The 26,237-nt window shown below is 38.1% G+C and overlaps 2 protein-coding genes and 1 long non-coding RNA gene across 5 annotated transcripts in view; 2 read left to right on the top strand and 1 right to left on the bottom strand.

Annotated features, from left to right (window-relative positions):
* The window catches only part of dek (DEK proto-oncogene), a 379,089-nt gene that overhangs the window by 124,893 nt on the left and 227,959 nt on the right, over window positions 1-26,237 (bottom strand). The window lies entirely within an intron of this gene.
* Window positions 1-26,237, top strand: part of LOC311275870 (neural-cadherin) — a 124,043-nt gene that overhangs the window by 18,320 nt on the left and 79,486 nt on the right. The window lies entirely within an intron of this gene.
* On the top strand, window positions 16,104-19,934 carry LOC311275871. Of its 3 annotated transcripts, XR_014625001.1 has the most exons (11): window positions 16,104-16,354; window positions 17,111-17,286; window positions 17,427-17,476; window positions 17,919-17,967; window positions 18,072-18,143; window positions 18,248-18,329; window positions 18,424-18,457; window positions 18,539-18,621; window positions 18,764-18,927; window positions 19,063-19,120; window positions 19,213-19,934. It is a non-coding gene; the product is annotated as an uncharacterized lncRNA (long non-coding RNA). The 3 variants fall into 3 exon arrangements; XR_014625002.1 differs by lacking the exon at window positions 18,248-18,329 and having other exon boundaries at window positions 16,105-16,354; XR_014625003.1 differs by lacking the exon at window positions 16,104-16,354 and adding an exon at window positions 16,681-16,695 and having other exon boundaries at window positions 18,248-18,457.

Raw genomic sequence — 26,237 nt, 5'->3', positions numbered from 1 at the left:
AATTTTTTTTGTTCTGAATTCTTAGACTTCAAATATTCAGTTTTAAAAAATACAGATTCAAGTTTTCAAGATGAAGAAGAAATCCAGAACTTCAAATTCAGTTTTCTAAAATTCAAACCGCAGAAAAATCAGATCTTACAGAAAGTACGTCACCACAGGGAAGAGTAAAGGATCTCAGAAAAGTCGAACAGAGCATTTTGGCTTGCCGCAAACGCGGTGGTGCGGTTCAAGAGAATCCGTGTATCTTTCGTTCAGTCGTTTTTATTATTATTTAATATTAAGAGTAGAAAAATGAGAAAACAGCTTGAGTATTAGATTTCTAATATTCTAGTAATAATAGTCCTCTGCTGCAGCAGTTGCACGGAGCTTACAAAACTTAACGCGTGTATTGCAACTAGGCTCCATTTTCTCATCAAACAACTAACGAATGGCTCGGTACAACAGAAGAGCCTAGACAGGACTTTCTCTCTGTGTAGACCAGCAGTTGGTCTGAATTTGCTATAACCTATAGCCTATTTTCTGGACTGTAGGCTAACACGTTTTTATCATGAAACACGCTGTTATTTATTCCAAAGTGACTCAAGCATAATAATGCATTTAACGTTAAATAATCTAAATGTTGACTTTCAAAAGTAGGCGCGCCAAGAAGGCTATTCTCTGTATTTTGGTTCATTTTTGGTGTGCGCCAGAAAGATCTAAAGAGACAGAGACGCGCTAAAGCAGCGCATCTTGTTGTTTTATTTATTTTTCAGTGGCATGATATTTTGCAGTCATTTTGAATGTACACAAATAAAAATATACATTTTACTGTTTCGAATGATGTCATATTATCTGACTATAAATAACAGAGTATTAAGTTATTCCCCAGCAGTGGAACAGCAGTTGGCGCAGTGATGGCGCTCGCGCATCGCGCTCTCACACAACATAGTATCAGTTCTGGCGTTGCTTCATATCGCAGACTGCTCATTATCAAAATGAAACACAGTCAACCAAACATATAAAAAGTTATTCTGCCTAATTTAATTGGTCTGTTGTAGCCTACAATGTAAAGGGCAAGCTGTGCCGCACACAGTCCTACGTGTTATTCCAAACATTTCCCTTGCTGTGAAGACGCTGATTTAGCCTATACGTGTATTTTGGGACTCGACTGAAGTATGAAGCCTTCTTTATATTAATAGTTAGCATCCACATGTTACATTGCAAATATGAAAACTTTTGACTGAATGAGAGATGCGCGACCGTTTCTATTTAAATAAATTTGTTTAGGCTTGGCGTTTAAAATAGGCTAAATGTTGTTTGTATAATAAAGGGCACAATATGGGCTATTTTTATAGTCTATGTAGCCTATATATTATTTTATTATACATGGCTACTTATTTTTCATTCTTGTTGATATATACGTTTTTATCATGAAACACGCTGTTATTTATTCCAAAGTGACTCAAGCATAATGCATTTAACGTTAAATAATCTAAATGTTGACTTAGGCGCGCCCTTACTGTATGACAAATCCTTAAATTAATGTAGAAAACAACAAGAATGAAAAATAAGTAGCCATGTATAATTAAATAATATATAGGCTACATAGACTATAAAAATAGCCCATATTGTGCCCTTGATTATACAAACAACATTTAGCCTATTTTAAACGCCAAGCCTAAACAAATTTATTTAAATCGAAACGGTCACGCATCTCTCATTCAGTCAAAAGTTTTCATATTTGCAATGTAACATGTGGATGCTAACTATTAATATAAAGAAGGCTTCATACTTCAGTCGAGTCCCAAAATACACGTAGCCTATAGGCTAAATCAGCGTCTTCACAGCAAGGGAAATGTTTGGAATAACACGTAGGACTGTGTGCGGCACGGCTTGCCCTTTATATTGTACAACAGACCAATTAAATTAGGCAGAATAACTTTTTATATGTTTGGTTGACTGTGTTTCATTTTGATAATGAGCAGTCTGCGATATGAAGCAACGCCAGAACTGATAGCCTACTATGTTGTGTGAGAGCGCGATGCGCGAGCAAAATTATGTCATAATTTTGACTTTTAAAGTCATAATTTCGATTTTTTAATCTCATAATTTCGATTTGGTATGTCAAAATTTTGACTTTTTATCTCATAATTATGACTTTTAAAGTCATAATTTCGACTTAGTATGTCAAAATTTCGACTTGGTATGTCAAAATTTTGACTTTTTATCACATAATTATGACTTTTAAAGTCATAATTTCGATTTAGTAAATCATAAATTCGACATTTTATGTCATAATAATGACTTAAGAATGTCATAATTTCGAGTTTTTATGCTCGTTTTTTTTTCTTATGTGGCGGGAATGGGCTTCCATACTAATATGCTAAAAATATTCATATTTTTCATTAAAACTTTAAACAAGCTAGAAATGATATAGCCATTTAATAACATTTCTATTGTTGAGCCTTGCATTAGCGTTTTTATCATTATCTGAGTGTTTCTTGTCAATAATACAGTGTTTAAATGAAATTTTTATTCATTATTGTGTCAGGGATTCTCCTTTGAGCTGTCCGTCACATGGGCTCTTATTTTTTTTTGCACTTTTTATTTCCTTTATTTTTATTTTTATTTTTTTATTTGTTGAGTTAGAGGAGTGCATTAAATGCAAGACTTATAGAAGTAGGTCTGTGTATTCCAAGATGGGCAGAGAGTGCAGTATCTGGAAAGTTACTGGATGCTCTCCACATGTTCACTGTCTGTTTGGAGGCCACCCGTCACACTGACCTCTGGCTCCGAGCTTCTGGAGGGAAGGGGACTGTGGGTGTCAGAGATGCAATGGGTCACCCTTCCTGCAGGGGAAATCTGAAACACATGTCTCTTTTAGAAGCTGTGGGGTCATTTCCTTATCTGTATGTCATTTAGTAGTTCTGCTGTTGGGCTGCACAATATTTGAAAAAACTGCTCTGTTTATGCACACACAGGGTTCCCGCGGGGTCTTAAAAAGTCTTAAAATGTCTTAAATTCTGAACTTTAAATTTAAGGCCTTAAAACGTCTTAAAAACAGCCAGATTTTCATCCGCGGTCTTAAATTTCATTTAGTCAGGTCTTAAAAAAAGATTTTACCCTCGTTCATTTCCAGAAACGCTGGCCGCATAAAGTTATTACAAAGTAGCAAAAAAGTGTCGAAGTCGCTCGCCAAGAGGCAGTTCACATATCGCGTCTTTTTCGCGCTCCAGTTCATTCAAATGTAGGCGCGCGCGCTCGTTTTTTTCCAGGCGCAGCAACATGAACAAAGACATGAAGGATGCGGGTGCACCCAAACACTACGGGTGTTTTTCTCTTCTCCGTAAATAAATCTTGTAACAGAGCTACAGCAAGTGTTTTTCGGCGGTGGAAATCCATTAGCCACTAAAACTGTTTTTTCATTGTGGAGTTGCATAGCAACGACAGACGCCACGGGAAAATCGGACCGAATTTTACTATTAATAATAAAAGATAAGCTAAAGTGTATTGTAAATGTCACTAAATCATTTTTTATAAAAAGAATGAGTCAAAAAGATAAATTAAAGTCTGAAATATGTGAGGTTTATCTTTTTATAAAAACCTTTTTTTGTCAACTTTATTTGAACTTGTACATGTATATAACATGTTGCAAGACACTTTTAAAATCTGGCTATCATTTTTAATCTATTATTTTAATGTTTATGTTAGTGTGTATTGATGCTAATTTTATTTGTTATTTGCTGTTTTTCGACATAAAACTTGGTGAATTGATTTCATTGTGTAGTATTAGTACTTTTTGAACGGGATTCTGTAATAACAGTGATAATTTTTGGCACTATAATAATTAAATGAAATGTTCATGCCATTTCATCTCTAGTTATGATCAACTAAAATCAACTAATAATTGTGTTTTTACAGTAGGCCTAGGCCTATAATATGCAAAGTACAATTTTCTATAAAAAAAATTATATCTGATTCTGTTCTTTTCTCTGACGCGTTGTTGGGTCTGGAAGGTTACTAATGTGATTTTCTTTATCTGTAAATTAAGTTAATGCTTTTTCAATTACTGAATTCATTGAAATAAAATGAATTCTTTGATTTGAATATTTTTTGGCAATGCGTCGTGTAGGTCTTAAATTTCAATCTTTATGGTCTTAAAATGTCTTAAAAAGGTCTTAAATTTGACAAACTGAAACCTGCAGGAACCCTGACACAGAAAACAACGCATGAAATCCGAATTGAGTTCTGTTTCGCATCTTCTTGTGCTCATATGGTTCGCTTGAATGTTTAAACTGACAGGACCTAAAACACGCTCAACGATGGTTAAACTTTGCAATTAATTTGAGAATCACATGTGCTTCAAACCATGGGGCCTGGTTTGAATGGATCAACTACGATCCCTATACTTGACATTGCACATCTTCAAATGTGACTATCGCGATAACAATGCTAAAACGATATATCATGCAGCCCTATTCTGCAGTCTTTTATTTTATAGGTAGGTATGGTACATTAAAGCAATAAGCCACTAGCATATTTTTATTTTACTGTACTTTACTCTATTTCATATCCATGCATAGTTTACCATTGTACATTAGCTATGTATCTGGATTAGTCAATCTTATTTTCAAGATGTATCTTTCTTTTCTCATTTATTTCTCGGTCTATTACCTTTCCTCTCATCCATTGACTTTACTTTGCAAGGAGACATTATCAATGTAGTTTACTGGCAAAAAGATTGTGACAGTAGCAAGCCAAGAAAGAGATAACATTTGCCATTGCCATTCATTTCGCACTTTTTTTCGTAAGTGCTTTTTGCAGAATCTTTCATTACTCTTATAAACAATGATGAATAATTTAAGATCCTGTATATCATTTATAAGTGCGTGATGAGCAGGCTTGCGTGATGTTTATTATATTACAGTAAAAGTTTTATGCAAAATGAAAGATTTTAACTGCATGGTCATTTAAAAAATTTTTTTTTACATTATACATTTGTTGAAGTAAAATTGCTAAAACAAACAAAAATGATATTGGTTTCATCACTTTTGAACTAGCAACCACCTAGAGGACCCTGGTGTCACTTGACACCTAGCACACTATGAAAAAGTCAGAGCACCTTATCAACCTTCATAGCAATGCTGGGCAAGAACCCCTCACATTTATTTGAGAAAATGCATTATTTCTGTAATCTATTTATTATCTGTGATGACAGAAACAGTGAAGAAAATGGATCCTCAGAAGCTGAGAATGTGAGTTTTTTTGGATGCGTCTCCTCTGTTCTCTGGGGTGCAGTACGTCAGCTGCCATTAAAAGGTGTGGATGGGTTGAGAATGAAATGTTTTAAGTATTTTAAGAAGGTGATGAAAGAGCTAAAAATTTCACACAGTGTGTCGATCGTGGTGCAGAGTGTGGCGTGTCGAGGCTGAGATTGTTTTTGTAATGAGGTGGTAGACTGTAAACTCAGCACAGCAAGGTGTTAAAGCTCTCTACTTGAGAAACCTTCCTCTGTTAAGCACACACACACAAACACGCACACTCGCTCTGTATAAATGTGATGTTTGTATGTGATGTGATGAACATCTGTGTAATCATGTGTGTATGTCTTCTACCCCACACCCTTCCAACCCACACACACACACACCCAGAGGGGTTAAAAGCGCTGCCTGTTTAAGCAGTGTGCCTGTGTTTGCCCCTGTTGTGTGCACTGATGTGGATGTGTAAATTGTGCTGTGCGTCGCACGTCTGTGTTTTTTTTTTTTTTTTTGGGATCAGGGAGAGAAATGGGAACAAAGAGGTGCTGGCGTGCTGGAGTGCTGGAGTCTGAAATATCCGCTATGCTTATTTTCATGCCAAAACACCTTTTCACACTGCTCTGTTACCAAGACATGACAAGGAGAAAAGTCGGCACGTCCTTTTTTGTGTCCGTTTGGCACTTTTTACACGTGGTATAAGCCAACATAAAAACATAATTCACCCAACAGTATTTATTTTGATATATAATCCTGGTCATGTTGTGAATGATTTATGTTTCTGCAATCTTCCTTTTTTGGCTCCATTGTCATACTTCACAATTCGGTTAACTCCCGCTGGATACAGTCAAGACCCGCCATGTATTTTTTTCTCATTGAATATTCTGTTTTATATAGAAAAATATGCTTTGAAAGCTCTTCCATGTTGACTTTAACATGCTTTTTAAATATGTCTCCAGTGACCACTTATGATGAAATTTAATAGAGGGGAGAGTCAAATTTTTTGACTTCACACATTGCTTACTATGTCAGTGTGTGTTACTGAATGCTGATAAAATAAGTCGGCACACTATTTTTATATATATTATTATTTAACTTAAAATCAGCACTTTTTTTTATTATCAGTCATTGAATATTTAGCGTCCAATAACGACTATTTAATTGTTTTCACAAATGTTAAAATTTCGATCATCAAGAACTAGATATAGGATAATGATAGATTAGTAGCAAAGATTTTACCCTTTAAGAGCGTTTTGGGTAGCTGAAACATGTTATGATTCACTTTATATGATGAAAAACAGTTAAATAATATAAATCAGATTTTAATAGGCCTTTTCAGAATGTTTGTAAACAATAGGCGCCGAGTAACTTCCGGGTGGCAGAACGCGAGCGGCTTCCACTGACTAACTGAAGAGATCCAGCCGGCGACTGGAACAGTCACATAGTTAAAAACATTGTTGTTGATCAAAGTTGAAACGATGATGAAAACGTGTTGTGTTTGGGGTTACGCTGCCAGATATACAGCAAAAGGTGTAAGGTTTTATCGATTTCCTGTGGGTGGTTATAGCGACGTCGTGTCGTCAAAAGTAGGAAATCTTAACGATCCCGCTAAATTATGATTCATCCAACGTTTACATATCTGCTGCCAACCCTGCTTGCCCTTCAACTCTGCTTCGTGTGTTCTCAAAACGGTCCATCTACAAAATCACAGCAGAGCATTTATCTTCCGCCGGGGAAATTCAAGACTAATAGTAAATTGTCTCTTTTGATGAAGAGACTGCATTGACCGTGAGACTCACGCAATTGTATGAGGCACCACGTAGGATTTAAATCAAACTTCGCTTATCAATACATAACACACGTGCATACACCTATACATTACTCGCATGTACATGTATACTATTGGATGTTCAAAATACATATATGAAATACATGTGCACACTAATATGAAATTCATACATATTATGTTAGTAATGAATGCATATGAATATTGCATAATAAACTTGACGCACGCATACACCTATACTCGCATACATATAGCCTACACAACTAAAGCATGCATCATTGCATCCGCGTTTTATTTATGCGCGAGTGTTTTATGGATGTGTATGCGCGCATCGAGTTTATATGTAGGCCTATGTGCGAGAGTTTATAGGTGTGTCTGCGTGCTGCGAGTGTATATGTATGTGCGAGACGAGTGTAGGTGTATATGCATGGAAGTTTATAGGTATTTATAGGTGTATGCGTGCGTCAAGTTTATATGTAGCCTATATATGCAAGTTATTCATAAGCATTCATTATTATAGTGTGCACGAGTATTTCATATATGTATTTTGAACATCCCAAAAATGTATATGCGAGTAATTTATAATTGTATATGCACGTGTGTTATGTATGTATTGATCAGCGAAGTTTGATTTAAATCCTACGTGGCGCCTCATACAATTGTCACTTTTCACACGCTCTCACTACACATCCATTTTCTCGCGCAACTTACCTAAATATTCCTCAAACATGATATATCGACCAATCAGTGTTTTTCAACCGCGCAAAGGTCGATATAACAGCTGGAGAACCATTGTCACATAACAGTTACCTCAGGAAAGCCATTTAATGACCATGATAGGCTATATAGCACGTTATTTTGGCTGGAAAAAAAGAGCTAGAGAGTATTTTGCTAGTTATGTGATTGTGTAGGCCTAAGTATATTACATATTTATTATATTTTTACTTATATCATTAAACACAGTTGTTATTATGATGAAAAAATGCATTATATTTAATTAAATGTTTTATTTTTATTACACTTTTACTGTCAACGGTGGGCCTCCTTTCCAAGCAATTTACTAGCGTTGTCATAGGAACGCTTTTGCTTTTGCCACCCGGAAGAACGTCTGTTACTGTTGTGACGTCATGGTGAATTGTCGTATATAAATGCAAACATGATGTTTTGAGCAGAATGGTCATTTTAATCAAATGAATTGTATTAATTGAACTTGAATGTGATGGGATGAATGTGTTTCAGGTGGTCTGTCTCACTTGAATACTTTAGAGCTGTCCAATTCAGTTCAATCCCTGTATGAATGTTAATACCCTGTGTTTTTGCACGCAGAGCCAAAGACTCCCTTGAATCAAAAGTTCTCTAGGAGCATTCAGCAGTAACACAAAGTTCTCCAGGTGCATTTCAATGAGGATGCAGCTCAGAGGAGACTGTATATTTGAAACAATTTCCTCCCCCGTCCCAAACACTCGCTTTTAATTATGCCGCAGAAGTCTATTCTCAGGTTGCAGTGGTGCCTGAATCCAGTATGAAATTGCCACAGTGTATTTGGGGCTGTTATCTTGGGTGAGCTTTAGCTGAACACACATATTTGCAGTGAGTAACAAGTCCAAGCTTTGAAGTTGTGCTCCTAGCGAGTGTGAGGGACTCCTTTGAAGTTTTCTGCCTCGTGTGTTTCTGCTGGGAGAGTCCTGACAGAGGAAGAGAGAGAGAGAGAAACGAAGAATCTGCAGATACTACCTGGCCTCAGAGGGCTCACATAAAAGACTGTGTCATCTTACACAGTTAGCAAATGCCTCACTTAGTTAAGGACTATACAAATTAATAGCAGGGTGAGCAAGTAGGGTGGCAAAAAGACAATTTTCCATTCTCTGATTTTCCCATGACTCCAAGTGATTGTCACGGTTTGTCCCTCTTAGTCATAAATTTAACTTGAATGACGTTTGACGTGTTTCCCCGACCTTCGAAACCCTCCTGTTCAGCAAGACAGGATTAAATTGCTAGGGAACTTTGCAACTGTGCCCACTGTAGCATGAGATGGAGGTTCCCAGGACTGAATTTTACACAAGTTGAACTCTTGAACCGGAGAATGCTATGCCAACTCTTCACTTTGTTGGGTGAGAAAGCTCTAAAGATCAACCCTCAACTCAGTAATGATGTTTTTTCTCTTCTCAGATACTCCCTGTCTCTATTTTGAAACTGTTTTAATAATAGCCCGATCTCCTCGTGGTCAGAGGTGTGCTAAGGTGCCGATGTATTACAGTTAGCATGAGATTTGCTCAGCCATTATGCTTGAATAAACAACTGGAAAGCATTGTAGACAGGATTACATTCGATTTCGATCATATAGTACAAACTTGAAGGGATAGAGTGTCAAAGATTTAACCCTTTAATAGCACTTTGTGCTTTTTTATTTTGTGTTTTAATTGTCGTATTTTAATAAAGTAGACAAAAAGACAATTTTCCATTTCCAACCAAGTGGTTAAGTCACGGTTTGTACCTCTTAGGGACAAGTTTTATAGATTAGATTTATAAGATGGCCCTATTATTAAAATAATTATTGGCTTATCATATTGGCTAGAATTGTAATATTGTGCGTTCATAGTTTTTAAGGATGTGACTACTTCTCTGGGAGACTTGTACGATGCTCTATATGAAAAAAAAAAAAAAAAAAATTAATTTGTCACACACAAAACTATATTTCTTAATGAAATATTGACAAAAAAACAAGGAACTCCCGCACACTATCAGTACTTGCAAATGAGTATCAACATTTTATTAGCAACGTTTCGGTCTCACGACCTTCATCAGGCATATACCGAAACATTGCTAATAAAATGTTGATACTCATTTGCAAGTACTGACAGTGTGCGGGAGTTTCTTGTTTTTTGTAGATTTTTTTTACCTACTTCTTCCCATGCACCTATCACCTGCAAGTGTGTGATGGCGTTTGCTAATTGATTAATGAAATATTGAAAAATCTATGGTTGGCAGAATTGAATTTTAGACCCTGAGTTCACAATAAGTCATTACCAGTCAGTTATTTGCTCATTAAACATAGCGTTCTGGAAAAAAATAAGTTAATCTAGCAGCTGTCTGTCAAAGCAGGCTAAACACAAAGTGTAAAAGTGTGGGCCATCATGGGTTGTAAGGGACCCTCAGCACAGAATGTGTTTTGTCTTCTTACTGGCGCTCCACCTGCATAAAAGAATGTCAGAAATACAACTTCAAGTTTGTTTTGTAAAGCATATCTTCTGTATTGAGAAGTCCTTATACAATCTCATGATGTTCCACTTACGTGTTCTAGCAGTCTGTCTGTTCTTTACAGCTTTTCAGTACTGATTCCAGAGTGGCTCTGACTCAAGTTATCACTTGAGTCAGAGTCACCTTGTCTTGCTCATAAACTCTAGTAAATATGTCACTCCGGTTGAAAAAGTGAACACGTCCTTGCTTTTTCAATAAATTTAGAGCATTTTATGTCAAACTTAATAGAGAATGCATGTCCTCAATGTCCTAGTGAAATGCACCCAGAGTTTGGACGGACTGTTGGATTCTGCAATGGTCTGACTTCCCGTGGGGCGCTGTTTACGACAGAGGTTTTTCTAGTTGCGTCCAAAGCAGATGAAGCACTGATTTCCCTTGCCGGAGTCCATCTGGATTCTCTAGCCCTGTGATGGGTAGAGGATGAAGCTGGAGCGAGCTCTCCCTGGGCCTCAGCCCGGGCATCCAGCTGCCTTCATCTGGGCTATATGGAGTTCGTCCAGAGACTACCAGGCCGGGAAGTCCTGTACTCCCACTGTGCTCACCTTCTTAAACCCTTCAGACTGCCACCTTTCCACAACATCATGACTTTAGTTATTATTGTAAGCTGTTTTCACATTCAGACTTTGTAGGTTTGCTTGAAACTGAATTTGATTGTCCTTCCACATGAGCCTTATGTACAGGTTCTTTTATTGAATTATTCAAAAAGATTTACAAACTCAGAAGATAATCAGTCTAACAAATCCTTCACTGAATGAATTGGTCAGAGCGGTTACCAACTCTCATGAGATGGTTATTTTAGTGAACATGGGACTCTGCCTGTTTGTAATGTCCCTGAGTGAGCAACAGTTCTCAGGTTTTGTGTTCATGACCCATGCACGCGTGCAGTGCATTATGCATATTGTTGAAAGTTGGGTGTGTGTTGATTTCACTCATCTCAATATTCCATGCTATAAATACTTGTAGAGGCTTTTCTCTTGTTCTGACAGAACCCAGCAATAACAGAGTGAGGGGCACTCGCTCGCACATCTCCATTTCACAGGACGACTCGACAGACGGTACTTGTGTAGGGCCCAAAGATCTGGCAGATCAAAACCCTTCTCCACACTTCTAAAAAGCGAGAGAGAGTGAAAGCCCTGGAGCGCCCCCCCTCCCCCAAAACACGCAGAACAACACGCTGCCCATGTCAGCCCGTGACAGCTCCCATCTCTCATCTGCTCTTCTGCGAGTGAGTCGACTCAGACAGGTTCAGGCCAGGGAGGCTCCTAATGCTTCCATTCAGTGTAGTGTCAGGCCTCACGGTTGACTTCATGCCAGCTTCCTGTCTCATTTCCTTTGGGTTTGGTGTTGAACATTGAGACATGCGCTTAAGAGTTTCATTCTAAAGTTTTGCTTAAAAATGAATAAGCACCTGGCTGAAAAGACCAGCATATCTTGAGTTTTGGATTTCTTGCTTCCTTCATTTGTAGCCTTTTATGCCCTGTTTCACAGACAAGGCTTAAGACTAGTCCCTGATTAAAATGCATGTTTGAGCTGTCTTAACTGCAAGCAACTTGCACTGACATATCTTAAAACAGGTTAATGACATTTTAAGGCCTAATCCTGGCTTAATCTAAACCCTGTCTGTGAAACCAGGCCTTAGTGTTCTCAGGTGTGCATAATTAATTGGCAAACAAATACACAGCACTAAGCTCAATTCACTTTTATTTTATATTAAGATATGCACAAACTTTATATCTCTATTTTATCTCTGATATACAATCTTGATATACGCTCTTGATATACAATTACTAATGAACATAATAAGCTGGTTTTAATGAATAAACTATACGAGGGCGGATTAGAACCCAGAACCTCTGACACACTTAGCAAAATTTTGCCACCAGACCATTAAGATACACAAGCATTATTTGAGGATCTATGTATTTATTCACTGATGTAAAGAATCTCGGGCCTAATAATATATTGAATTATAGTAGATGTAAGGATGAAACTATCACATTAAACATGAGTTCTATGTCGATAGATTCAACTCAGTGCACTATTGAAATTGATTTCTGGACATTGCAATTGTTATTTTTTGTGCATTTATTATTGCATAAATAAATACACACAAATATGCACATATATACAGTTCATACAAAAAAAGCACATGCCTGATGCTGACATAGAATAGAATCTCATTTATTTACTTATTCATTCAATCACTATTTTTCATTTGCTTTTGCCTCTTGTCCCTCTAACCCTGAGTCCCCCTCAATTATCATTCGCTCTCTGTTCTTTGTTCTGCAAGATAATACAACAGAACGCCTTTTTAATGCATAGCAAAATAACCCTGAAGTAAGAAATTCCTTATTTGAGGCAGCTTATTTCATCTGTAATTATAAAGAACAGTGAAAGGACTTTCAGAGCGAGTGGAGTAAACATTCTCTCTCAGCTTCATTAAATTACACAGAGTTGCCAGCCGCTCTCATTCCACCCCGCTTCTCCCGCTCTTGTTGTTGTTTTTTTACACGCTGTACCGCACTTGACTGAGCTGAAACCGGGAGGATAATGAAAAAAGGAGGGATGGGACGTGCGCTCGTTCTTCAAAGAGGGCCCCATATCAGCACCCGAGCCAAAGGTCAACAGGGTCACCCGCCTGCTTGTAAAGCAAAGCACTTTAGAGGCAGGCTGAGTGTGTGTGAATGAGCTCTATTCTCTGTGTCGCTGAGTGATACGAATCCGCTTTCAGCACATCCCATACCAAACAAGTTGTTTTAAAGGCTTGGTCTGCATCTGAAATCACTATATTGTAGGCGAAAAATGGTATGTAAAATAGTAGGCAAAAATATTTCCGATGAGATTCTGAGGTGCATATCAAATGGATACTTTGCAATCCCATGAGGCCACAGGAGAGGATTTGTGAATGGCAGTGAAATGATGCAACTGAAACTGGCAGGTCACATGACAATGACAAAATGATGAATGTAGAACATCCAGATATGTTCATACACATTCATATAGTACTTATTCAAAAGAAGTAGGCTACCTTCTCAGAGAGCATGCGTTTTAGGGCGCAACCCTGGTTTTGGGACCAAACTTCCCAAAGCCGCTCATCCTGACCGTTGATGTCGTCAGCACTTTAAAGACCATAGCATTTATCATAATCGTCCTTCTTCGAAGCCGCTCTTGTTCTCAGAGCTTGCCATTTCAACTCCTATTACGCGCCACGCTGTGCTAATTGATGTCATATTTCACTCTGACATTCGGTTGCATCCTTTCGTCCTATCCGTTCCTTTTCTCTCAAAAGATTTAAATTGTGTATTTTCCCCTCTGTCAGCTATTTCCTGCAGGTCTGTGCTTTACAAGCAAATTCACCTCCTGTTTTTCCCCTATAATGTAGATCTAGGTGATTTTGGAGGATTTCCCTTAATGTCTGAAAATCACTGCCCGTTCTGATTAAGTTTTGGCCTTTATGTGGTACTACATGGTGCGCTCACAAGTGTTGATTTCCCCTGGGGTGCAACAGTGGTCATGTATGAAACTGGGTGTGAGATGGCAGGCGACATGCCCAAATCTTTGCTGACAGGTAGACAAGAAAACCCCCCGAGGGGTTAGACGGGGGAGATGCATTGTGCCCCCGCTGTCAGGTGATCGGTACCCAGCATCGTCCCTCCTTCCACCTGACCTGCCACCCCTCAGGGGGGTATCCCTTCAAGTCAGTGACCTAGCGTTGGAGTAAATGCGCTTTAGCCCTGCTGACTCTAGCAGCGGTAGCGTTAACACCTGGGTTGCACTGAGGCAGTGTGACAGCTACGCCGACCTGGCTGTAACCACTGAGCATGTCAGCTATTTAAAAAAAAGAAGAAAAAAAATTGTAAAGAGAAGTAGGGACAAGATCGAAACGGAAATGGAAAGAAGCTATGGCCAAGAAGCTTGTTCCAAGGGTGCAAGGACACAGAAACGTTGGCTGTGAACAGGCATCAAAAGTGGCAAGCTGCTTATTTATTAATGTCATTGCATACCTTGTCTCTTAAAATATGGATGCATTGTTAAAATGAGGAGAACAAAGAGGGTGAACAAAGGAAAAAAAGAATCAGTCTGTTCTGTCCTTGCCAATGGTTGATAGTAATGGGCTATGTGCACAAGCGTCGCGACGAACTTCCGGTATTGTCAGAAGTTGGCATATCAGTTTCCGGTTTACGGCTGTCTTCATCGGCATCCGCTATAAACAAACAAGATGATGCTGCTGTTGTACGAAATAAAGAGATATAATGTGCGTGACACATCTAAGTTTCTAAGAACTGCAGGTGGATCTAACGGCCGTTTCACACTCCGTGTGCTGTGTGTGTGTGTGTGTGTGTGTGTGCGCGCGCGCGGTGCAGGAGCACACATATACACTCTTTAATGGATGCATGCACGTTTAAGCACAATTTAAACAACGTTACGTGGGGCTATTATTCCATGCATTACTTATATTAAGTTGCTCAAGCAAGTGGCCAAATATTTAACTGTATATTGACAAAAACAGCCGACTCTCATGCCTTTTCTTTTCCATTTAAATTTTAATAAAATAAATCTTGCATGTCACAAAGAACTTGTTTTCCACCTCCACGAATGAGACGAGTGTTGTTCAATATGTCGCCTTGTTGAAGTAAATTGTAGTTTACCTTGCTTTACCCCGGTCCTCTAAAAGTAAAAAGATGACTGAAAAATAATAGTAGGCCTATATAAATGCATTTATGGTGAGATTTCTACATTTTATTTAATTAAACCCATTCATGGTGAAATTACTACATTTTCAGGTCAATCTTTGTTCATTTTGACCACGAAACATGCGCTGTCACTTTAATTCAGCGTTTGCAGCACAGCAAAAATAGACTCGGTGCGGAAATAACGATCTCTGCACTTCTGTATGCTGTATATTTGCCGCACCTGGAACGGATCGACGGACTGCAACCGCGTGCAGTGTGAAAGCTCTAACCTGTTAGCATGGGTAACGTTATGTATACCCAGATAGCAAAAAATATCGGCACGGCTTCTTTTTGCCGCTGGCCCCAAGCTGTCGGCTATAGGTGCGCCCCGCTGGCGGCGATGAAGCGTTTGCCGCCGAATACGTCACTCCCATTTCTTGCGAGATGCCGCCGGCGAACAGCCGCCGGGCCGCCGACTTCATTCTCTCTGGCGGTTGCCGCCGTCTAAATGAACCGCGGCCGGCTGGCGGCAAGCCGCTTTGAAATCGACCAGCCATGAGTGAAACTGACAGCATCTTAACTACTTTTCACATTTAAAGCGATTATAATTATTATGTGAATTATATCAATTTTTGTTGTTGCTCCAAAGCCATTAGGGGTTATAACAGATTTGACTCTGATTCCATGATAAGGTTTAGGAAATTACATTTAAATTACTTTGAAACTCTGAAGCGATAATATGTAAAATATATATAATTATTTTATTCACTTAAGGTGACAATTCTTTACATTTCTTTGATTTATGCACAATTTGAGATGCACCAATAGACCAAACAGAATTCCTTTTGTAAAACTTACTTGGCAATAAATATCTTTCTGATTCTGATTCGTTTTTAAAATAAATATTTCATTCATGGTATGAACAATTTAGCAGAATACATGGATGAAGTTAGATTTTTCACCAATGCTTGAAATCAGTGAACAGTGAAAGACATCTGCAACTTGGCCAAAATCTTGGGTTTGCTTTATATTTTTTTTTATTAATTTGCAACCATGGTAATGTCTATGAGAAACATGAAAATCCCTGTTTTGACCTGAAGGATAAAGTGAAATATTTATAAATATTTTGTCTCTCTGTCACTCCTGGAAATTGTGGTTATGTCTTTCATTGTTTTACAAGCTCAATTTTTAATTTATTTTACCTTTTACATGTATAAGGGATTACTTTGCAGTTTGCAATTGCGAGTTTTGCGACCTGTACAAATGTTTAAGAAAGTGTTAAAGCACAAACAGAGAAGTACCTCCACCGGTCGAGAGGGGCAGCACCTAAAAAACTGAAGCAGATTTACTCGTCTCGTCACACGGTTTCAGTATTTGGAGAGAGGAAATATACGATCTTTTAAGTAAGTACATTTTTCCTTTTTGTGTAACGCAATATTACTATGTTCATTTTTGACATTGTTTTTAGTTCTTCTTCTTAAGATCTGTTCTTGCCTAACTAGTCAAGCTAAAGTAAGTTAGCCTTGTTTGCAAAGTTTCCGCCATGTTTCCGCCATAGCTAGGCTAACGTTACTTCGTTTCTTCCTGGCGTTGAGTTTTTTTTCTTCTTCTAAGTATGTTTAACTGTTATGTATGTTTATACAAGTGTGAGTACATGTGGTTTAAGGTAGTATTGGTCAGTCGAATTAACTAACGTTACAGTTCCTGAACTACGGACAATTATTCTGCCGCCTACGTGGGAATGGTAACGTTAGCAAAATCTTAACGACAAGAAAGACTGATCAGTATAACTTGTGTTGTTTTCTAACTAAACATAATTATGCTGCTAGTCTAGATTAGAGTGTTCGCTACCACATGCTGTTTCACCTTTTTTACACTGAGTTCAAGCATGTTCTAACGTTACATGTTAAATGTATCTAGCCACAGTAGGTAGCCAAACTTTACATCTAGAAAGACTAGTTTAACTATGATATACTAGTTTAACTATAATAACGATGTAGGTTGTTTATATGATTTTGTTTGTCTGAACATGGTTTTCTGTTGATCCACTTGTGAAAATTACTGCTTTTTCGAAGGGGTGAGCATTTTAATGTTGTTGATTTTGCCTGAAAAAAAATAATCAAAAAGTATACTTTATGCTAATGTGTCTTCTATTTTAGATGCTTCACATTGTTCAGTTTATCAACAAGGAGGATCTGCCATTTGCAGTGGTTCAGCAAGAGTGGCTCAGCGAAGGGCATGTGCCATTGGCAAAAAAGGAACAATTTAGCCATCCGCTGCACACCTCCACACAGCACCTGGGAGAAACATCATTTTAAGTTCATGAAGGGAGCAGGTAAATGGGTCTGACTTGTACATTTGATTTTCCTTTATTTCATCTGTGTAATTTATTTGTCTGTTTATTGTGGATAACGGAATCTTTCATTCATTATTATTATTATTATCATCATCAAATTTATGTTTCCCCTTTCTTAGAACCAGGTTTCTCCCCAGTAATCCAGAATCCGCCAAGAGTTTGAGTACAAGTAAGTGATGTTATTTGTGAAGTTTTTTTGTCTTGGAAACTATTGCTTCTATTTAAAGTTGGCATGAACTGGAAGTTACAAACGACTTTTCTCCAATGTTGTGACGTATTTCCAAGTGAAAGGGAATATTGAATAGAGGAGCAGGGTTTTACTCTAGCGCTCCTCCTCTCCATCTCTGCTTATAGCAGACTAATGGTTTGAGGGGAGTTGCCACGCCATTGCACATGACCGGAAGATAAGTCGTTTCGAGGGGGGAGGGAAGGGTAATGTATTTGATTAAATATTATAAGGGTACATGAATAAAAAAATAAAAAAAGAAGTGCACAGATGAATCATTTACATAAACACTACAATATTACATATAAAAATACAAATTGTAACATTTGATTTCATGCTGACTTTAAGATGATGAATCCTTTAATCATAATCTGTTTTTCACTAGGACACTTGATGGAATTCGCTGCAGCAGTTTCTGGATGAAAGGTGTTGAGGTGTGTTGTACATTCCATTAGCTTTGCACAGTTCAATTATTGTTTCATTACTGAATATGCAATACTCTGCATTGAAATGAAAGCTGTTATGTTTGCTCCCCCAGCTCATCAAGTACTAAGCTTTACTCCCCCGGCAGCAAATTTACCCTGGCAGCATATGGGTGAAAACTCTGGAGGTATGTAATACGTTGCGCTTAACTAAGTGTTACATTTAAGTCCAATTAATGAAATGTATGCAATAACTTCAAACATATTTTTACATGTCAATGATTATCAATAGGAGGGAGAAAGTCATTGCTCTATTGTTGGCCCTTGTACTCCAATGGCATCTCGTGTCAAGCATGAAGTTTTCATCTGTGAAGGTATATTCTAGCCCTATGTCTTAATGTCCAGTGTTTTAACAGTATTGCAAATAGTGCCTTTAGTTGTTTGTTTTATTTTATTTTTTAAATGTAGAACCAAGCCCTGAGGGAAAGCAATGCACGAGCAGGTGAGAACTTGCACTGTTTCTTAATGTACTTCTTTGTGTGTGATGTAAGTCCAAAATTACCATATGCCTTTCATTTTGTAGCTTCGGATGACAGCGGCTTACTTCAAGAGCAGGTGAAGCAAGTTCAACAATGTTGAAGACGTTTGCTTGCACTGGGCAATCAGGTACAACTTGCAAACAGCACCTGTGGTTGTTGGTTTAATTCCCACTGGGGCTACCTGTACATGTAGTAGACCTAGATATAAATGTCATAGTTTAGTAGTTGAGGGACCAGGACTGACTATTTTATTCTGGGAAACCCTGTAGGTGCAGATCAGACCCTTATGCTGTGACGTCTTGCAGAGTTTGGCGATGTTGTGTCTGTTGGAGTTATCCCTGTCAGGGGATCTGTTACTCCCCTACACACCCAGGAAGATTTGCCGTGTCTTGACAACAGTTTGAAGCAGGATAAAAAGCTCCAGGAACAATTTGTAAGTTTGCTGATTATAACGCCATATCTAAAAAGTAAAATTTAAGATTGTATACTGCATATATTACAGTCTGAATCCTTAGCCTTTCACAAGCTTCAGAGAAATGTAATTTGTAACACTTTTTTGGATTTTCAGCTTGGTGTAGGGGATAAAGCAAGTTTTAGAGACATGTTCCTTTAGACCATTGTTCAAAGTAAGTTGGATATTTTTTTAATTATATTTAAGTAGATGTGTATGGCGTCATGCAATTCAAATGAAATGACAGATCTGTATTTTCTAAATTAGCCATCCGGAAGAACCTGGCAACCCAGGATGCCACTGATGAAGCGGTCTAGGTTAATGTTTCGCGTTACCTGAAAGGAGCATCTGACCGTAAAGGCAGAAAAAGGCACCGCACAGCTGAGAGGGACCCACAGCCGACCACGGCTGACTACTGACACCCTAGAATCACTGACAACTGGAATCCTTTCTTTATCTTGCAGTCAGTAACATCAAGACCCCTAAAGAAGTCAGAAGTGTCACACTATACTCACTAACTGTGGAAATTACTTTCTTTTTTTTTCTTTTTTCAAATAATGCTTGTAAGTCCTTGTGGCACAGGTCAGCATTGCAGCTATAATGGTCTATTCTACTCCAGAGCTTTACTATAAATTACTACCACTTAACCTATTGTTAGAAATGGCTTGTAAATGTGATGTCATACTTTGATTTATTTGGTATCCTGCACATTATTTCGTATCAAGTATTCTCTTTACTTGTCATAATGTTTACAGGTAATTTTTTTCACCCTAGAGCTGTCCTCTTTATATGAACAATTATTGTAAGAGTTGTAATTTGCTTGTAAGGCTGTTTTTTGTTTGTTTGTTTTTTTTACCAAAATTTAATAAGAAACCTGCATGTTAGTATATTGATTTATTTATTTTTCTGTAATGTTTCAGTGATCTGACACATCTTGTTTAAATGACAGTTAATGTACTTTGAAATGTGGAATAAAAATGCCAAATGGATATTTGTCTGGTTTGAGCAATCATTATTCTTGATAAACTGCATGCTATAAATATTAAATATTATATATAAATATATAGCCAGAATAAGCGGCGGCAGGTCGCTCGAAAATAGCGCTTGCCTCCAGCGGGCCGCGGAAGGGCCGCCTTAAATATAACGGCGGCGGGACAGCCGCTTTTAAAAAGCGGCTGCCGCCGGCGGTGCGCCGTCCAACGTGTTTGCGATGTCGCCATTCTGCCGCTTCTACTGCCGCCGGAGCGCCGACGGTGGTCCGCCGACTCATTGCTATCTGGGTAAGCACTGCTGTGTGCCACTTTGCTCTGCTTAAAGTCGCTAACAGCCATTTGAGCTTCAATTTCGCTCACAAAACCTTTGCATTCTATTACGAGCGAACGCATGCAAAGTTCTCAGGGAAACGCATGCATACATGCATGTGTGTATTTATATATACAAAATAATTATACACAGTAGGCTACACACACATATAAACACAAACTTTTATTCTGATGCGATTAACTGCTGCACGATTTTGAAAATTTTTGTGACGACCCTTAACCGTCTAGTATGAAAGCCCATTTTCACCACATAAAAAAACATCAATAAAAATATGACATAAAAAGACGATATGATACTAATCCACAATTATGAGATGAAAAGTCAAAACTTTGACTTGCATATTCATAATAATGCAGTTGAAATTGACATACTAAGCAGAAATCATGACATTAAGTCATAAATGACATTAAAAGCCGAAATTATGACATACGACAATTTACTTCAACAAGGCGACATATGAACAACACACGTCTCATTCGTGGAGGTGGAAAAACAAGTTCTTTGTGACATGCAAGATTTATTTTAATAAAATTTAAATGGAAAAGAAAAGGCATGAGAGTCGGCTGTTTTTGTCAATTTACAGTTAAATATTTGGCCACTTGCTTAATACGTAATGCATGGAATAATAGCCCAACGTTGTTTAAATTGTGTTTAAACGTGCATGCGTCCATTAAAGAGTGTATGTGTGTACAAAGAGAATCGCAATGCTGACAAAACTTTTTTTAAATAAAAGTTGCAACGTAACTTCTGGATTTTAAATAAAAATAGTAAGTGTTTGTGGTACTGCCGTGAATCAGTTATTCACTGCAAACGCATCATAATGGGAAGCATATAGCGCGTGCTGCTCCTGCACCGCACACACACACACTGCACACGGAGATGTGTGAAACGGCCGTTAGATCCACCTGCAGTTCTTAGAAACTTAGATGTGTCACGCACATTATATCTCTTTATTTCGTACAACAGCAGCACTCATCTTGTTTGTTTATAGCGGATGCCGATGAAGACAGTTGTAAACCGGAAACTGATATGCCAACTTCTGACAATACCGGAAGTTCGTCGCGACGCTTGTGCACATAGCCTATAGCCCTTTCTCAGCCCATGTTTGTACAATTCTTCAAACTCAGCCAGACATGACTGTGTATTGGTCTATTGTTTTATTCTGTCACTTCATATAGGTAATAAGCACTGTAACAATATTGCCTACACTGCAAAAAAAAAATTGCTTTAAAGCTGAAGGATTCATTTTTGTCAGTGATAATCATATAGTTTTGATAAGTTAAATAATTTCTTTTTTTTTAAATAAAGTTTAATATGTTATTTATTTCTGTGATGGCAAAGCTGATTTTTTAGCATCATTACATTGATCCTTCAAAAATCATTCTAATATGCTAAAAAAGTATTACCCCCCCCCCCCCCCCCCCAAAAAAAAGTATTAACAACCCATTAATTGTCTGTTATGATCACTGTAAAATGACATCCATTGTAAATACCATAAAATGCATTTCTTTCTTTTGAAATTTAATATGAATGATATCTTTTTTTCTCTCCACCTTAAACTTCTCAACCGAGTATTGCACCAACCCAACCAGCCTTGGCAATCGGCTACGGAAAGCCAGTCTTTGGGAACACGCATCATAGGAATTTGTGTGGTATTCAGAGAAGTCCATTTCTCAGGATGAGTAAACAGAGGCAGCATAGAAACCGCAGGTGCTGGCAGCCAGGATGAAGGACGCTTTGTTCAAAGGGCTAAACAAACAGAGATCGGAGCTGTCATCAGAACAGTCTGGAAAAATCAAAGCCACCTTTTCCAGAGAAATAAAATCGTGATGTGTCTCATCTCCAGTCTGAAACAGTTCCAGCTGGAAGTTGAAATGCGTTGTTTGTGAATAGGGATCTAAATTCTACTCCGCTTTTGTGTGAATGGGATCAGATTTTAAATCTAGTGTGAGTCTAGTGAGTGTAAAATTCAGCATATGATACCACAAGTAATGTGACTTGTTGAGAAGAGAAATGCTATTACTTTTCTACAGAAAATGCTAAATTCAATTCTCCTCTTTTTAAAGTAAAGGTTTAATGGGTCAGTGAAGGTCAGTCCATGCAATCTTCTTTTGGATATTATTAACAGGTGTTCTGTACAGGTGTGTATGGTTACTTTGTGTCTCTCAGCATCTAGGTTAGGTGGTTTCGAGCGAGGTATTGTGTTTGTTGGTGTTGAAATGTGTGTGAAGTGGGACACATGACAGGATGCTGAAAGATCAAAGTGAGCAGGATGTTCTGAGCATGTGACGTCCAATTCACAGTGGTAGGAAAATTCTACACTTTTTCCATCGTAGACATTTCTGGCTTGGCTTGGCTTGACTAAATAAAATATATATGACATAAACATGTTGTTGGAAGTATGTAGCAGATATCTGAAATGTCTGTGAGGGTAAATCGAAGACTGTGTCAGTGGACACAGGAACAGGCTTTGATCATAAAGAGTTACTTAAATTCAATCCCATTGATCCCTCACATGGCTCTTCTTCCCAACTCTTGGCCAAGTTTTTAGTGTGTGTATGTTTGGTTGATGTCTGAAGGCAGGAAAGCAAAATGCATGGTAAAGTATGTGTTTGTGGCTTTAGGGGGTGATGGCGGTCCCGTTCTCCCTTTTCCTCGAGCTGTGGCTTATCTCTCAGTGTAGAGGCGTCTAGAGCCTTCTATCCGCTCTGAACTTGAGGCCAACTGGCGTGGCTGTTGTGATGCCCAAAGAGACTTGCACACACTGATGCAGAGCTTGAAGAAACACACTTTCAGCTCTCCTATTTACACACACACACACACACACACACACACACGTAAAGGCCTAACAGGCTCTTTCGGATTCTGTGCTGTTTCTGCCACTTCCTATGATGCACTGCAGGGCCTGGACACACGCTGGAGCATGAAGTGAAAAAGAAAGAAAGAGACAGAGAGTGATAGAGGTCAAATGTCCTCTGGCTATGATGTGGCTCCTGTCTCACCCAATCAGATTCTCAGAATCGATTTTTTTTTTGCTGTTTTGACAATGAAAACATGAGAGAATTAACACAAACACACACACACACACACACACACATACACGTTTTACATACATACACATACGAGTTTTATGTTATATCAATCTTTTATTTTTATTTTTATATTTACCCTACATAAACAAATTGTTAATTAATTAATAAATAGTTTACATTCTTCCAAAGTTGTAGACATACACATTCGTATTGCTAATATATTGCTCAATGGAGAAAATTAATGTTTTTTTGTTTATTTTAAATGTAGTCTGGAAACTTTTTTTAAAATGTTTTTGAAATAAGTATTTTATGCTCAACAAGACTGCATTTATTTGATCAAAATAGTAATATTTTGAAAATAACTGGTTCAACTTAATGATTTTTGCTGAATGAATGAATGAATTTCTTTTTTAGAAAAGCATGCCAATGTAGACCCATGCCACTCTAGCTGTGTCAGTCTTGTTGGGTTGCTCAGATAAATGTTTTGATACAGAGCCACAGTGTGACCCTTTTTAACTTCGAAAAGATTACACACTTCAGCATTCAACCCAGTTCCTTCAGACTGATCTGGCCTGTTAGAGAGGTTTACTTAAGCTGAAACCTCAGTTTGAACACAGAACACACACAAAACCCTGCAGCATTCTGCTTAAACCAGAGCATGGAGAAGAGAAGGAGACAGAGAGAGAAAGACAATGCAAACATGTGTTTAGAATCCTGATATACAGGAGGATCAGCCATCTATCTTCACCAGACAGATTTAGGACACAAGTCAATCAAAAATCCCCATAACACGCAACAGAAGCACAGTAAATAAGTGAAATAAAACTTGAAACTGATCCATCTGAAGTTGAACAGCTCTGACCTGTTTTGCTGACCTTCCTCTCTAGCTCTTGTCTCTGATATGCAGCTGGGCTTCTGTTTTAACATCTGAGAGTCAAACTAATGTGAGCAAAGGCCACAGAGTGTGTGATACAATCCTCTTACACATACACACGTGCACACATCAGAAGAGCGGACAGACGGTCGTCGCCTGCATCCCGCTGAGGGGACATTAACTGCCATGTGAACTTTATTAGAGAGCCCTGCTTTAATTATCAAAAGCCATTCAAATCCGTGTTTGTTATTTGAGCCCAGCCAGAGAAGAAAGGGTACGAGATCAAGCCGTGTTCATGCCCTTGGGGTAAAGGGCAGTCAGTTGGGTAAAATGAATTTGTGTGTGTGTGTGCCCGGAAGTTAAAGCCAGGTGTGCTGTAGTGTGAGGTGCAGCAGTGTAGTTGACTGACCCTCTGAGAAGAACAGAGGGGTTCATTAAAATGATATGCGACTGCCACTGCTGTCAGTAGAGAGAGTTGGGAAAACAACCAAGCCTTCCAAATCACTCTATCTGGGTCTGTTCCAAAACCTGGCAAGCTACATACCTAGACAGCATTTTAAAGCATCATAACGTAAGCTATTCCACATTATTGTGCCTTTTTAAGAAACCTGGTTTGGCTGAATTTGATTGCAAATGCACTGTAATTGACACATTATGTGTTAACATCAACATTGATATTTTAGGTAAAAATGTATTTGAATGTATTAGGGAAGGTAAGTGGTCAGTATTTCACCATTTTTAATCACTTTTTACCTTTGTCCTGCAGTGTGACACAGTATTCCATTTTATTATCTCATAGAAGTGTTGTAAAAAATGATTTCTAAAATAGTTTTAGGTTATGTATATCATGTCACACTGGAGGTCATGTCAAATTTCCTAAGTGTTTCTTGTCATCTACTTTGTATTCTTCACGCAATCCCAGAATTCATTGTGACAAACTCAGTGAGAAATTCAATATGCCGTGTCATGAGAAATGTATAATACATGAATATATTTATAATATGAAAAATATATAAAAGTATACTTACATTTCAATTCAGTACTGAAAGCTTTTAGTTAAGATATTTTTAAAACATTTAAATCTTACTATTCTATTCAATATTGATCAGTGCAGTGTAGTTTTAAGCTTATGATACGATAACATCGTTGTTTTAGCAATATGCTTCTAGAAAAGCAAGTCTTGCTATGTTTTGCACATGAGGTTGCTGCTTATGAAGACTTTCAAATTAGATTGAGGTTCTGTTTCAGTTAGGATGCTGTCTATGTGGAGCTTCTTGTCTTTCTTTTGTTCACCCCTCACAGCATCTTTGTGGCAAACCTTGCGACAGAGAGAGAGAGAGAGAGAGAGAGAGAGAGAGAGAGAGTCAGTCTATTTGGTAAACCATCTATAAGCTTGAATTCAATCATAGTGCCAAAAAAAACCAAAACCCCCAAGCAAACAGAATCTAGTCTCTCTCTTCTCTAAAAACATGTCCAGCACGAGTCAGCAGCCCCTGTTATCCACAGCAGCATGTGTCATTGAAACACAAGGATTTATGATTGCATGTTTAATTGATTTAATACAGAAAATTAGGGAGGAAAGCAGCTTACGCTCTTCCGCTATCTGCTCCAGGGGGGGAAATAAATAAATAAATACTGTCCCAAATAATTACAGCTGCTGTTTGGTGACACATACAACCCCCTTCCAGTGCCAATTAAGCAGAGACCCAAAATACCAGGCCTTGTAACAGGATTAACTCAGTATGTTTTAAGAGGTAGAGGAAATAATTAGTCTTATTGCAGATAACAGTAATCAGGTTAACGGCCATGTCTCATTATGGGCTCCGGTCCTGGTATTCGCTCTCCTATTGTCCCTCCTTACTTCCATCCTTCTCTCTCTCCTTAAACACTTGATGTCGTGTCTATACATAATGTGTGAATGCTGATGACCATTTCCTATTGGGATGTTAAGAAATAACATCATTCATAGCAGCACTGTTGTAAAGTTGCTAAAGTGACTTTTTTTTAATTGACATTTTATAGAATCTTCAGACTTAATAGCTTAATTTCACCATTCATTACTC

The sequence above is a fragment of the Rutilus rutilus genome (assembly GCF_951802725.1).
Source record: "Rutilus rutilus genome assembly, chromosome: 17".
Lineage (NCBI taxonomy): Eukaryota > Metazoa > Chordata > Actinopteri > Cypriniformes > Leuciscidae > Rutilus > Rutilus rutilus.
This window is presented reverse-complemented; position numbering and strand designations above follow the sequence as displayed.